The sequence below is a fragment of the Eptesicus fuscus genome, chromosome 9, assembly GCF_027574615.1.
Source record: "Eptesicus fuscus isolate TK198812 chromosome 9, DD_ASM_mEF_20220401, whole genome shotgun sequence".
Taxonomy (NCBI): Eukaryota; Metazoa; Chordata; class Mammalia; order Chiroptera; family Vespertilionidae; genus Eptesicus; species Eptesicus fuscus.
This window is the reverse complement of record NC_072481.1, coordinates 49,568,286-49,581,731: the sequence shown is the minus strand read 5'-3', so window position 1 is coordinate 49,581,731 and position 13,446 is coordinate 49,568,286. Positions and strand designations below refer to the sequence as shown.

The 13,446-nt window shown below is 37.7% G+C and overlaps 1 protein-coding gene and 1 non-coding gene across 2 annotated transcripts in view; both read right to left on the bottom strand.

The window, feature by feature from the left end:
• The window catches only part of LRRC7 (leucine rich repeat containing 7), a 478,750-nt gene that overhangs the window by 324,698 nt on the left and 140,606 nt on the right, over positions 1-13,446 (bottom strand). The window lies entirely within an intron of this gene.
• MIR9229C (microRNA mir-9229c) lies at positions 9,698-9,772 on the bottom strand. Its single transcript, NR_130537.2, is given in 1 exon segment — positions 9,698-9,772. It is a non-coding gene; the product is annotated as a microRNA mir-9229c (primary transcript).

Below are 13,446 nucleotides of genomic sequence, written 5' to 3'. Positions count from 1 at the left end.
TCCAAATTTTAAAAATTCTTTGCCACTTATACAGGGTTAATAGAATTTAAGGTCTCATTTGGTTGTGAGTTTCCAGGGAAGTGATATTTAAAATAACATGAATAGATGATATGAAAAATATTTCTAGGATTTTTTCTCCATTGTCAATAAAGAAACCTTTCAAATGGAAATGCCTCCTGATAACACTTCTATTGACTGACCTTGAACTTTTGCATCAAACCTTAGATCTTATTTCTTTTTCTTACTGAGATGGGATGCCACACACCAAGTAATTATTTTAGTAATATAAATTCAGTGTTTTACTTTGTTCATGAACACAATTAGAGCTTAATCCACCTCTAGCAATTATAATGAGATTAACATATGGATGCTGTCAGAACAAATCTTCTTTCTATTTCACATTTTTTTAGATATATGTAGAACAAAACAAGGTATAGAAATGAGCATCATCGGAGACAAAAATGCACCTGGGTTCTCATTAAGTAGCAACAACTGTCTACCTAGACTGACTCTGAACCAAGAGCCAAATCTAATCTGAATCATAAAAGTAACATAATTCCATTATTCTTCTGGACCATCTGCTTAGTTTTTAAGGACAGTAGACAATAATTCATTAAATGTATTTAAATGCATTGCCATGTGTGTGCACATGTGTATGTTGAGGTTCAGAGCATGCAGTGTTAAAGGAAGGGGAAAGATAGATAAATCAAAGTACCAGATAATTAAAGTAATCTTTTTAGCTTCTTAGATTAAACATGCTATTTATATTTTAAAAATATTTCCCCATAGTAAAAGAAATATAGTTGGACTAATTAATTTTTCCTGCTTGTCTCAGAGTTCTCTGAGTAGTGATGGTCTGTTTTGTAAAGATTATAACAGATATATTTGGGCAGAGTACAGAAATTAAAGAATACTTTATCATACTTTTAGAAATTTCTAACTTTTAAATAGAGAGTAAATATGTATAATCATTTAACCTGAAAATCAGGGGCAAACATTTTCTTTTATTGTTAAAAGTTTATATTTCAGGTAAGCCTCCTAAAATTGTTTTCCCCAGTGAATTTCTCCCCCTGTACAAACTTTCTTATTGACTAACTACTTTCACTGTCCTTTAAACTGATAGCAATGTATAATGCATCCTCTCATTGTTTTCTCCTCAAATCTGACCTTTGTAATATACTGTCATCTTTCAGTTAACAAATAAACAACTCATCTGGTCTCTTGAACTGAACCTCTGGAGCCATCCTCCACTCTTGTTTTCTATCATTTTCCACTCTCACTGGTACAAATGAGTCATATTTTCAAATGTGGCCCCTGGTCTCTGTAATCACTGCTGAAATGGGTTATGTTTCCTTTCTTTCCTTTGACTTCTTTAATATCTTTCTAGTGGCTTACCACACAGCCTACCCTGTACATGTTGTCAACTTCTTCCACCCAACACACAGCCACAATGCCTCTATATTCTTCCAAGCTTTTGCAAAGGCATTTCTCTGCCAGGAATGATCTTCAGTTTTTGTGTGTGTGTGTGTGTGTTTTTTTTTTTCACTTGGAGAAATCTTAATCATTCAATCTTGAGGCAGCTGGAATGTCACTCCCTCAGCAGATCTTTTCCAGCTTCCTTAGAATGTAAGTTTCTTCATTTGCCCTTAGAACATGATCTGGCATTTATTGTGATAAGTTGTCAAAGCTCATTCTGAGGACTCATCAGGACACCAACCCTGACCAAGACAGACAATTTCAGAAATCTTTCCTCTAAAAGTATCCTTTCCTAGCTAGCTCGTGACTCAAATTTCTTTTTAAATTTCACCAGAAAGAAAAGCCAAAGCATTTTCATGCTTTACTACATATTACACATGGGGGCATCTAAATGATGAATCATCTTTCTTATGAAATGTCTTCTATGGTAACATCTGTGTTCTAAATAACATGCTGGCAGGTTATAATAACCAAGTCCAGACACCAACTCTGCTTTCTATAACAATATTCTATTTTGATTCAGATATAAAACATATTTTAAAAATTATTTGTCATTTATACATTAAAATTATGTTCAGTAAATAACTAAATGATTGAAAACAATAAAATCACTACTATCATATTTTCAGTTACCAAGATTTAAAATAATAATCTATGTCATATCTCTGTGAAATAATAGTCACTATTTTTCTGTTTTAATCTGAGAACAGCTGACCATTCTAGTACAGAATTTGGTAACTATTATTAAATGAATGGTTCTCATATCCCCAAATTATTCATAGACATTGCTGAGATATCTCACATTTATAAACATACACACATATGTATACAAAATCTCTACTAACCATATAATCTAAGGTGATATAAAAGTATTTTACTAATATAAACAGTAGCCTCTAAAATTACTACTGGTTTGGAAATCATTTCACTGGAAATATTCTGTTAGTTGGCTATATATAACATACAAAATAGCATAATTAAAGTATAGTATATTAAGTATATTAAGACTAAGAGACCTGAAATCTAATCTTAATTCTGACACTACAGTAGGCCTTCGGGTTACGTCGGAGATCTGTTCCTATGGCAACGTAACGAGATTTTTGCCGTAAGTCAGAAAGCACCTACATCACTCACATGGAGCACATACACAGCAGTAATGAAGTGAAGCAGTAAAAAAAATTAAAAGAAAGATAACAACTCCTGACCTTTACTTGTGGTAATACAGTAAATAATAAAAAACATAAAGCACATATGTACATATGTCGAAATGACAAAAATTTTTATTTTTATAAATAAATAGGAGATGGTGACTTAACCATGAAAAAACGTACATCGAGTCCAACGTAACCCAAGGACTGTCTATATAAAGTGTCTTAGACTATTTGATGTTTAGTCTTTCAAAGGGAAATGAACAATTTTTTAACAATGTTGACCAAAAGTTGATAACTTATGATTCTAATTATTTCACATACATTGCTCTGCTTTAAATGATTTAGAATCGGTAAGGATTTCAGGCAGTTTTCCTTCTGAGTTTTTATGGCACAGAAATTGCATAAACACACACATACACACATACAGTTTTCATACTTTTGTTCTTGCTTTTTAAAAATTATGTTAAAATCTCCATCAGCTTTCTAAATCTTAGTGTCATTTTCTGAATAGTTTGTACTGGCTTAAACAAGATGAAGTTTATCTAGCAATGTCCTGAGGATTCTACGTGAGGGAAGGATCTGATCAGACCTGTTTTGTATTCTTGCTGCTCAGTGAAGAATAGTTTGGAGAGGGTTTGGGAAGCAATCAGGGGGTTCTTGAGAAAGTGCAGCCAGAAAGGAGGTAGAGAGGGGAGAAGTCAACATAGTAAAAGATTAAGTAAATAAATAAATTAGAATTACAATCACAAGACTTGGTGATTAGCTAGTCACAGCGGGTATATACCCTTTAGCTTGCTCCTCTACTGAAAAACTTTAGAGTCTAGTGAAACTGGGCATTATTTCTTCCATCTTCTCCTCATGCTTGTGTCTGTTCTTTATTTCTATAGTAACCGTTGTCAAGTGTCTGCTTCTCACCACGGGTTGTCAACTACTCTACATTTGGGTGATCTGTACCTTCACTGCTGGTCTCTAGCGTCTTTCTTTTCTGCAGGAATCTTTTCTTCTGGTTTCCTTTTCTTTTTTTAACCTGATTCATTCCCTCGGGTCTTAGATTACATCTCACCTCCTCTGTGGAGCTTTCTTAATTCTCATGAATTGAATTATTGAGTTGCCAGATTTATAAATAAATAAAAGAATAAAAACCAGAGTGCCTAGTTAAACTGAGAAGTCAGGTAAACAATGGATAGTATAAGTATATCCCATGCAATATTTGGAACATGTGTATACTAAAAAATTATTTGAAGTTCACATTTAACTGAATGAGTTCTATACTTGACCTGGCAAGACCAGATTTGGAAATCCTGCTACAGGCTCCTCTGTAGCTCAGTGAACTTACTTTTCAACTAATGTAACACAATTTTTTAAATGGCCCCGTTAATCTGCAGAATAAGATCCCAGTCTGCCTTTCCTCACTGCACTTCTCCAGTGCCTAGTGCAGTGTCTGGCACATTGTTAATGCTTAATAAATATTTTTGTGTAAATTTCTTAATGGATACATCTAGTGTGCTCTGTTATGGGGAATGGCAATTGTTTTATAGATTTAATTTTCTCCTCTCCCCCAAATTCATTAGGTTGAAACCCTAATCTCCAATGTGACTACATTTGAAGAGAGGGTCTTTATAAAAGTTATTAAGGTTACATGAAGTCATAAGTAGCCCTAATCTAGTAGGGCTGGTGTCTTTATAAGAAGAGGAAGAAAACTAGAGATGTGCATATATAGAAAAATGGCCGTGTGAGGACAGAGTGAGGAGGCAGCCATCTGCAAGCCAAGAAGGGAAACCTCGGAGGAACCAACTCCAACAGCACCTTGATCTTCAACTCCCAGCCTTCAAAAGTGAGAAATACATTTCTAACCTGTAAGCCACCCAAACTGTGATATTTTGTAATGACAGCCCTGGCAGACTAATACAGCAATTTTTGGTGTATTATAGCCATCAAAACTCATTATACTTTTCTCCTTCTAATTAAAAAACTGACCAATCATACAGTAGAACCCATAACATCTCATGCCTTGTTTATTTTCCCCACTCAGTTTCTCTGTGTATTAGAGGTCTTTTCTGAAGTTGCTTATATCTGTGAATGCTGGGTGGTTATGAAACCAAATTCCGACTAACAGATGACAAGGCATTTTTATTTTTTTTGCCTAATAATAGTTCCTCATTTAATAGCATAAACCAGCAGCCAGTTTCTCCTCTGGTGATTGGCGTCTTGAAAATTCATTGTACACAAAGGAAACTGTTTTTGCCAAAATATGACTTTATGTCTTCAATAACTAGTTCTTCATTAAATTAAATGAAACATAAATTATCTATCACAGACGTTAACTAATAAGTAGCTTGTTTCCCCTTTCATAATAAAAAATGTAAATACCAAAAGCAATTGAAATAAATGAACACAAAAGTCAAATCAATTAACTTTCTAGAAGTGTGCTTCCTGATTTTATGTTAATCTTATGTTCTCTCATGTTGTGTCCATTCCGAGACTGTAGAGATGGCCTTAAGCCATCCTGATCCTGGGCTTACAGTGCACCTGCTGAAAGCACATGGCTGTCCCCCTCTATGACTAACACCTTTAATTACCGTCTTTACCCTCATCTCTGCTGCCTTCTGCTAACCCCAACAAGGCCAGGGGAAGCTATATAATTTATACTGTGATATTTCCCAGCTAGTGCCTATCCCTATATCTTTCCTTTTCCAAATCGGAAATAAATAGATGAAAATAAAGCAACTTGATTTCTTTCTCTATGGCTTTTATACATAACCTCAATCTAATCTTAACAGTGTTCCTCCCCATCAGCATCATTTCACCTCTGGTTACCATAGTGACCACTTGCTATACTGCTACCTTGCTTTTAGTCTGGTCTCTCAAAACCTCTTATTGTTCAATATTGGGATTTTGTATTACACCCAGTAACCTAAACACTGCTGCTCGGGGCATAATAATAGTCTGTTGTTCCTCTCTAAGGAATTTCTCACTTGACCATCTTTTTCTAGGTCCTTTTGTTTTCAAGCTATTAAAAGAACCAAGAACTCACTCCTGCCTATGTACGTTTTACTGAGTTTCCAGCAGCCAGTTAAGTGTTTTTTCTTTTCAAGCTGCCAAGAGTTAAATCTGTAATACCTGATAGTTTACTAAGTAACACAGTTTAGCTTTTCCTGTGCCTTATTTCTCTCATAAACTACCCCTGGGCAGCTTTGCCTTTCACAACTAACAGATCCATCAGTGTGTTGTTTTTGAATAAAAATAGCCTTCTCTCTCTCTCTCTTTCTCTCTCCCTCAAAGAGGTATTATTCAATATTTCTAAGCAACTCACTCAAACAGCAGCCTATGAATCAACTAACACTTTGTATAATAAGACTAACATATAAAGGCAATTTCTTGAAAGTAGGCAATTTGTTTTAAATAGTTCCAGGTTTCAATTTTATAAGATGCTTGATAGATTGACAATACAAAAAAAAAAAAGATGTAAAAACTGGCAGAAATATTTTTAAAAAATATGTTTGATTCATTATCACAGTTCCTATAAAATACTTAGTGGCAGATTATTGCAAGCTCTGGAATAGCTAAAGCAGAACGGTTATTGAGAGGGCAAGAACATGGCCTATGAATAACTTCCAGGTTTAAATTCCATCTCTACCAATTTCTAGTTCTATTATACCAGTTACCTTCCCAATAGAATAGGGCTCTTCTTTTCTAAACAGGACTGAGTGAAGTAATCAATGCAAAATTCCTTACTAGAACTCGGTACATGTTCCTTCTATGGTATCAGTGAGACAAACATGGCCCTCCTCAAGCAATTTAGCACCCAAAACAGTACCAGAAAGCCGTGGACAGATATTTTGCCTCCTGAAATAAAGTAAGGCAGTTTCTACCAAACACAGGTTCCCTGCTGACCAAGTGCAATGTGAGTTCACAAGCAAATCCTCTGGGGTGAGGTTGTGAAACAAATGCAGCAAAAATCCCCTTCTTTCCCTTCCCATCAGTCTTTAAAAAAGCACAAGAGGCCTGATAGACTCAACTTCTTAGTCTTTGATCCAAAACTGGAGTAGAAGACTGGTGAGTTTAAGGATATCAGGGCTGATCAAGGGAACATCAGGACCACAAGACGGCAGTATTTCACAACAAGCTTTATTGGGTGGCACTTGGGTGGGTTTGCAGCAGGGTTATGAAGTGCCTCCCAGTGAGAGACCTTCCAGAGACAGGGGTGTGGGACCACCACCCAGAAGGCTAACAGGGAAATGGACCACTTGGGGAGTGGGAAACTGGAGAAGGGGCTTTTATGTCCAGGTCTGTGGTCGGCAAACTGCGGCTCGCGAGCCACATGCGGCTCTTTGGCCCCTTGAGTGTGGCTCTTCCACAAAATACCACGGCCTGGGCAAGTCTATTTTGAAGAAGTGGCGTTAGAAGAAGTTTAAGTTGAAAAAATTTGGCTCTCAAAAGAAATTTTAATCATTGTACTGTTGATATTTGGCTCTGTTGACTAATGAGTTTGCCGACCCCTGGTCTAGGTGATACTGCTCAGCAGCAAGATGTGGAGTCTCTGAGGCAGACAGATGCAAGGGTAGCAGCTCTTTTGAGGCCATAGGTTTGTATTACCTTCTACTGGCCCAGTGCACAAAATTTGTGCACGGGGGCGGGGTTGTCCCTCAGCCCAGCCTTCACCCTCTCCAATCTGGGACCCTCGGGAGATGTCCGACTGCTGGTTTAGGCCCGATCCTGGGACTGCTGGCTCCTAACTGCTCTCCTGCCTGCCTGCCTGATTGCCCCTAACCAGTGTGCCTGCTGGCCTGCTTGCTCCCAACTGCCCCCCCCACCAGCCTTCTTGCCCCCAACTGCCTCCCCCTTGCCAGCCTGATCGCCCCCGCCAGCCTGCTTGCCCTCAACTGCCCCTCATGCCAGCCTGATTGCCCCCAACTGCCCTCCCCTCCTGGCCTGATCGCTTCTAACTGCCTCTGCCTCAGCCCCGAAACCATGGCTTTGTCTAGAAGGACGTCCAGAAGGTCTCCCAGTCTAATTATCATTTTACTCTTTTATTAGTATAGATAGCTAGTATATCGGGTGCAGTTTTATGGGCCAAGCAAAGCAGGTAGGCTCTAAATGGTTAAAACTATGCTTTGGGGTCTCTATTTAAAGCAACTGAATGTGTAAGAATTGAAGTTTGGCACTGGCTAGCTTTGAGCTGGCAGATTCTGACTTGTTGTGAAGAAATAAATACTATAGGAGCCAATAATACAGAGGTCACCTTTAACTCAATTATATAACAAAGATTCATACTTTGAGAACCTTTGTTTGCAAATTTATTGTCTTCAATCAAGTCAAGGGCTGTTAATATCAAAGGCAATGTAAGGAAAATAATGGTGATAATGATAATCATGATGGCTACACTAATTAGGTGAGGACCTACCATGAATCTTGTAAGATGGTGTAAGAACTGTCAGCTTGAATCCCTTTACACAGTTAAGGAAACAGTCCCAAAGCAGTGGATAACATCAAATTTCAAACACAAAATGGTTTATCTACAAATCTGTATTTATCCTCTACACACACTCCTTTCCAATCACCAGAAGGGACCTTCTTATTAAAATTAACCGAAATTTTCTGCAACTTTCCAGATAGAAATTTTCATCTTTTAGAAGGTGTTCTGTTCCTCTAAAAGAAAATCATTACTGATCAGGTAGTTTCTAAAAATCGGCTTTTGATGTTCTAAAATGTCTCATCATTAAATACTATTGGATTACATTAAAAGATGAAGAAAATATTAAGTAATTTTAATTTGTATAAAAAGCTAAAAATAGAAAACTAATAAATATAAAGTGTCTTGTTTTCTTGAAAAGAGGTGAAGATACAGCAAAGTACTCAGTAAAAGTTAAAAGAGTAAACATTGTAGAGTTACCAATTAAAATAATAATTGTCTATGCTTAGTGAATCACTAAGAAAAAGTAATCAAATCTTATGGGAATTTAAAAAGCAAGCTACATAACACTTATTCTGCAGTGTTTAATCTTGTAAATTTCAAATGCTTTTTTTTTGTAAATAAAAATTGTAAAATAATTTCAACATGTCAGGCAGACTAACAGAAAAGCAGCAAAATTATTATTTAAAAAAAGAATGGAACAATGTTAATGCTACTAAACTCATACATTTTCCAAAGCACAAATTCTGAGCATTTTTACTAGCAAAAGCAAGCTAGACTTACAATTAAATTTCTATTACTTGGGGGGAACCAAGATGGCGGCATAGGTAAACACCTGAATTTGCTGTCTCGCACAACCACATCAAAACTACAACTAAAAGAAAAAAACGGATATCATCCAGAACCATGGGAAAGCTGGCTGAGAGGAAGTTCTACAACAAGAAGGAAAGAGAGAAGCACACCTAGACTGGTAGGAGGTACAGAAGTACAGAAGAGCAAAGGTACGGAGGCGTGCATGGAAATGGGCTGGCAACTGAGTACGCTATGGTCTTTTTCAATCAGGAGGGAGATACAAACTCCTGACTGCTCTGGATTCTAGTACCGGGTGAGACTGGGGACCCAGACTCATATGGGGAGAAACTGGACTGTCTGGCATCGGTCTGGAACACGAGGGCAGCTTTCTCTCAGAAGTGGTCACAGCGTTCATTTTTCCTGCACAGGGCCTTGGGACACAGAGACACAGGGACCTATCTGGGGCAGGGCCAATGGGCAACTATTGCTATTTGCACCGCCCAGTGATTCCCTGAGACCACGCCCCACCAATTTACAACCCCACCCAAGCTGTGCGCAGAGGCGTTTGCATATGAATGGCCTGGCCTTTTGCAACCTAACCTTACAAACTGCAGCTGGGTCAAAGAACCCCAGAGCTTCCAAAAGAAGGCCTAATGCTCATCAGCAGCCTGCATTGGTTCACAGCTGCGCCTCATCTGGGCACCTCCAAACCCCAAACTAAGAGGAGGAAACTGCAGATGTCTCTGTAGCTCCTGCTGGGTGGCCTCAGGCAAGGGTTGACTTAGCACCTCCTTGGAGATCCAAGAGCCAGTGCACCCAGTGGTCAAAGTGAGACCACACCAGATTACAACTCTTCAGATCCATAAGAGACACACTTAGGGGGCAGACTCAGTGAGCACCAAAGCCCTACTGAAGTAAGTCCTGCCCCATAAGGGTATCTCCAATACAGCAGTTCTCCCATTGTAGACACAACTGGTCCTCACAGCCAATTGGTCTGGAGGTCAATTCCACCCAGTGATATCAATAGCAATCAAGGCTTAACTACAACAAGACAGTGCACACAGCCCACAAAGGGGTGCACCAAGAGTATCCACCTCAGTTGACTGGGGAGGCTGATCCACTGGGCCCTGTAGGACACCTAGCACACAAAGCCACCCTATAAACACAGGGAAGCAGCCAAAATGTGGAAACAAAGAAACATGTCACAAATGAAAGAAATGGAGGAAAGCAAACTACAGGATATAGAGTTCAAAACCACGGTTATAAGGTTATTCAAGAATCTTCTAGAAACCTCTGAGAAATTTAGTGAGATCCTCAAGGATATGAAAAAGGACCAATTAGAAATTAAGCATACACTGACTGAAATAAAGAATAATATACAGAGATCCAACAGCAGACTAGAGAATCTCAAGAATCAAGTCAAAGATTTGAAATACAAAGAAGCAAAAAACACCCAATTGAAAAAGCAAAAAGAAAAGAGAATCCAAAAATATGAAGATAGTGTAAGGAGCCTCTGGGACAACTTCAAGTGTACCAACATCCGAATTATAGGGGTACCAGAAGAAGAGAGAGGGCAAAATATTGAAAACCTAGAAGAAATAATGACAGAAAACTCCCCCCACCTGGTGAAAGAAATAGACTTACAAGTCTAGGAAGTGCAGAGAACTCCAAACAAGAGGAGTCCAAAGAGGACCACACCAAGACACATCATAATTAAAATGCCAAGAGCAAAAGACAAAGAGAGAATATGAAAAGCAGCAAGAGAAAAACAGTTAGTTACCTACAAGGGAGCAGCCATACAACTGTCAACTGATTTCTCAACAGAAACTATGCAGGCCAGAAGGGAGTGGCAAGAAATATTCAAAGTGATGAATAGCAAGAACCTACAACCCAGATTACTCTACCCAGCAAAGCTATCATTTAGAATTGAAGGTCAGATAAAGAACCTCAGAGATAAGAACAAGCTAAAGGAGTTCATCACCGCCAAATCAGTATTATATGAAATGCTGAAGGGTATTATTTAAGAAGAGGAAGAAAAAAAGGTAAAGATAAAAATTATGAACAACAAAGTGACAACAAATACATATCTTTCAACAAGTGAATCTAAAAATCGAGTGAATAAAAAATATGATGAACAGAACTGGTGAATATAATAGAATCAGGGGCATAGAAAAGAAGTGCACTGACAATTCTTGGGGGCAAGGGGTGTGTGGGGAGTGCGGGGAGAGACTGGACAAAAATCGAACACCTATGGATGAGGACAATGAGAGGGGGTAAGGGCATGGGGTGGGGTGGGAACTGAGTGGAGGAGAGCTATGGGGAGAAAAAAGAGGATCAACTGCAATAATCTGAACAATAAAGACTTATTAAAAAATAAATAAAGTAAAATAAAATAAAATTATGTTGGAGCCTGGAAAAAAATTTCTATTACTTTTGTTAAATTTAAAATTTCTTAATTAAAAATAAATCTATGAGTCTATAGTAATGAGTGAGTGAGTGAGTGAAAGAGAGATCAAAATGGAAACTTCTTCAAAGAATACTAATACAATGTAGAACAATGATAGAATATGTGCATTTTACAATCCTTAATTGTAATTCAGTGAAGGATAATCAAGTGATGCTAAAACTATTGAGTAAATATGTATTAGAATTGGAATATTTACACAGTTTCAAAATCCACATATTATTTACCAATTACAAAGAGAAAATGTTGGAGGGATTTGTCACCTACTCAAGAAAGTGGTCAAATTTAATATCATCAACTGTGGAACAAAATGACATTATATGTCTACTAATGTGATACTCCTGATGTGAGACTAAAGGAATATAATGACCAAGATGCATGAAGAATGATTGGATTCAAAATAGAAAAGCCCTTAGTGGCTTTTGGGAGAAAACTGGAGAAATTTAAATATGGTGAATATCTATATAATAAAAGCCTAAGTGAATGTTACAGCGGAACAACCAGAACAACTGGTCGCTATGATGTGCACTGACCACCAGGAGGCAGATGCTCAACACAGGAGCTGCACCCTGGTGGTCAGTGTGATCCCACAGGAAGCTGGCGAGCACAGTGACAGTGGCAGGAGCCTCTCCTGCCTCCATAGCAGCGCTAAGGAGCAGCGAGCCCAGCAGTAATGAGCAGTGAGCAGGCGGGTGGTAAGGAGCGAGGGGTCCCAGACTACGAGAGGGATGTCTGACTTCTGGCTTAGGCAGACATTCCTTGAGGGGTCGTTGACTGTGAGAGGGTGTAGGCCGGGCTGAGGGGCCCCTCCCTCCAGTGCACAAATTTTGTGCACCAGGCCTCTAGTTGTGGAATAATTATAAATTTTCTTGAGTGTGATAATGGTGATGTAGTTATGGAAAAGATAATCCTCATTTTAAGAGCTATAGAGAGAAATATTGAAAGGTGAAGTATCCTAATGTCTGTGACTGATAATTTTTATAAGTTGTTTGGATAAACAGCATCTTTATTCAATGGATATACAAAGAAATGTCATGAAAACAATAAAAATCTTTTCTAAATGTTCAGCAATGACCATATCTATAAGAAACAAAATAGAAAATGGAATACTGTACTTCTATATCCTTTTCCTACAGTCACCAGTTGTCAACATTTAGTCACCTTGGCTTTATCTGTCTGTAAGTTACAGACATTATGATACTTCACATTTGATTATACATATTTAGTAACTTTTCAACAATGACTGTTTGGCTTTAGTCATAAGATAAAAAAATTAATATAAAACAAAATACAATTAAGCAGGGTATTAGATTTTTTATAAATACATGTGACCTTCCCAACCTTAATCCTTGGCTACCTATGTCAATTTATATGAAGCTTCAACCTTTGCAATGTACTTTACTACAAATAAGTGCAACTTCTATTTATGACCACCTAAAGACACTAAGCCTACCTGAGTTGTGAGGTATATGAGGGCAATTAACAATGCTAAAAGAGCAGGATGAATGATTTCTGATATGGAAAACTTCTGCTGGAATAGATGCATAATCCAACAAAGTAAAGCTAAATGCTTTTGAAAAAAATTAAAATTTTAGCAAAGATAGTATTTCTCTGACATAAAATAAGGTACAGTATTGAGAAATCAGTGGAAGTCATTTTTAGTGCTAGAAAATAATGTTTTCATAGTTTAAAAAGAGGAAAGTTGGGGGTGACAATGCCAAAATTCACAGGAATCCTGCCACATTTTCCCACCATTATTTAGAAATAAAATTAAAAATAAATTTAGATTCACTTGTACCTAAGATAAATGAATTAGGTACTCAGTTAATGAAAATAAGGAAACATGAGCAGAACATAACAAATAATCAAATCATGTTATCATCCTTGTTTACTGGACAATGAGAACTTACTTCACTGACTTAATTTTCACACTCTCTTCTCTGTCCCTGGGTGAATAATGTGCCCTCTCATAGACTCTGAAGAAAGGCAAGTTCACAGAGAAGTGGAACAAGGACCAATTATAAGCTTAATTGCATGTCTAACAGGAACATCAAGTATCATCAGGAATCTTGCCAGAATTCCATTAAAGGGCTTTGAATTAAGAGTCAGGAGACCTGAATTCTAGTCCCAGTTTTGCCATTTAAGAGGCC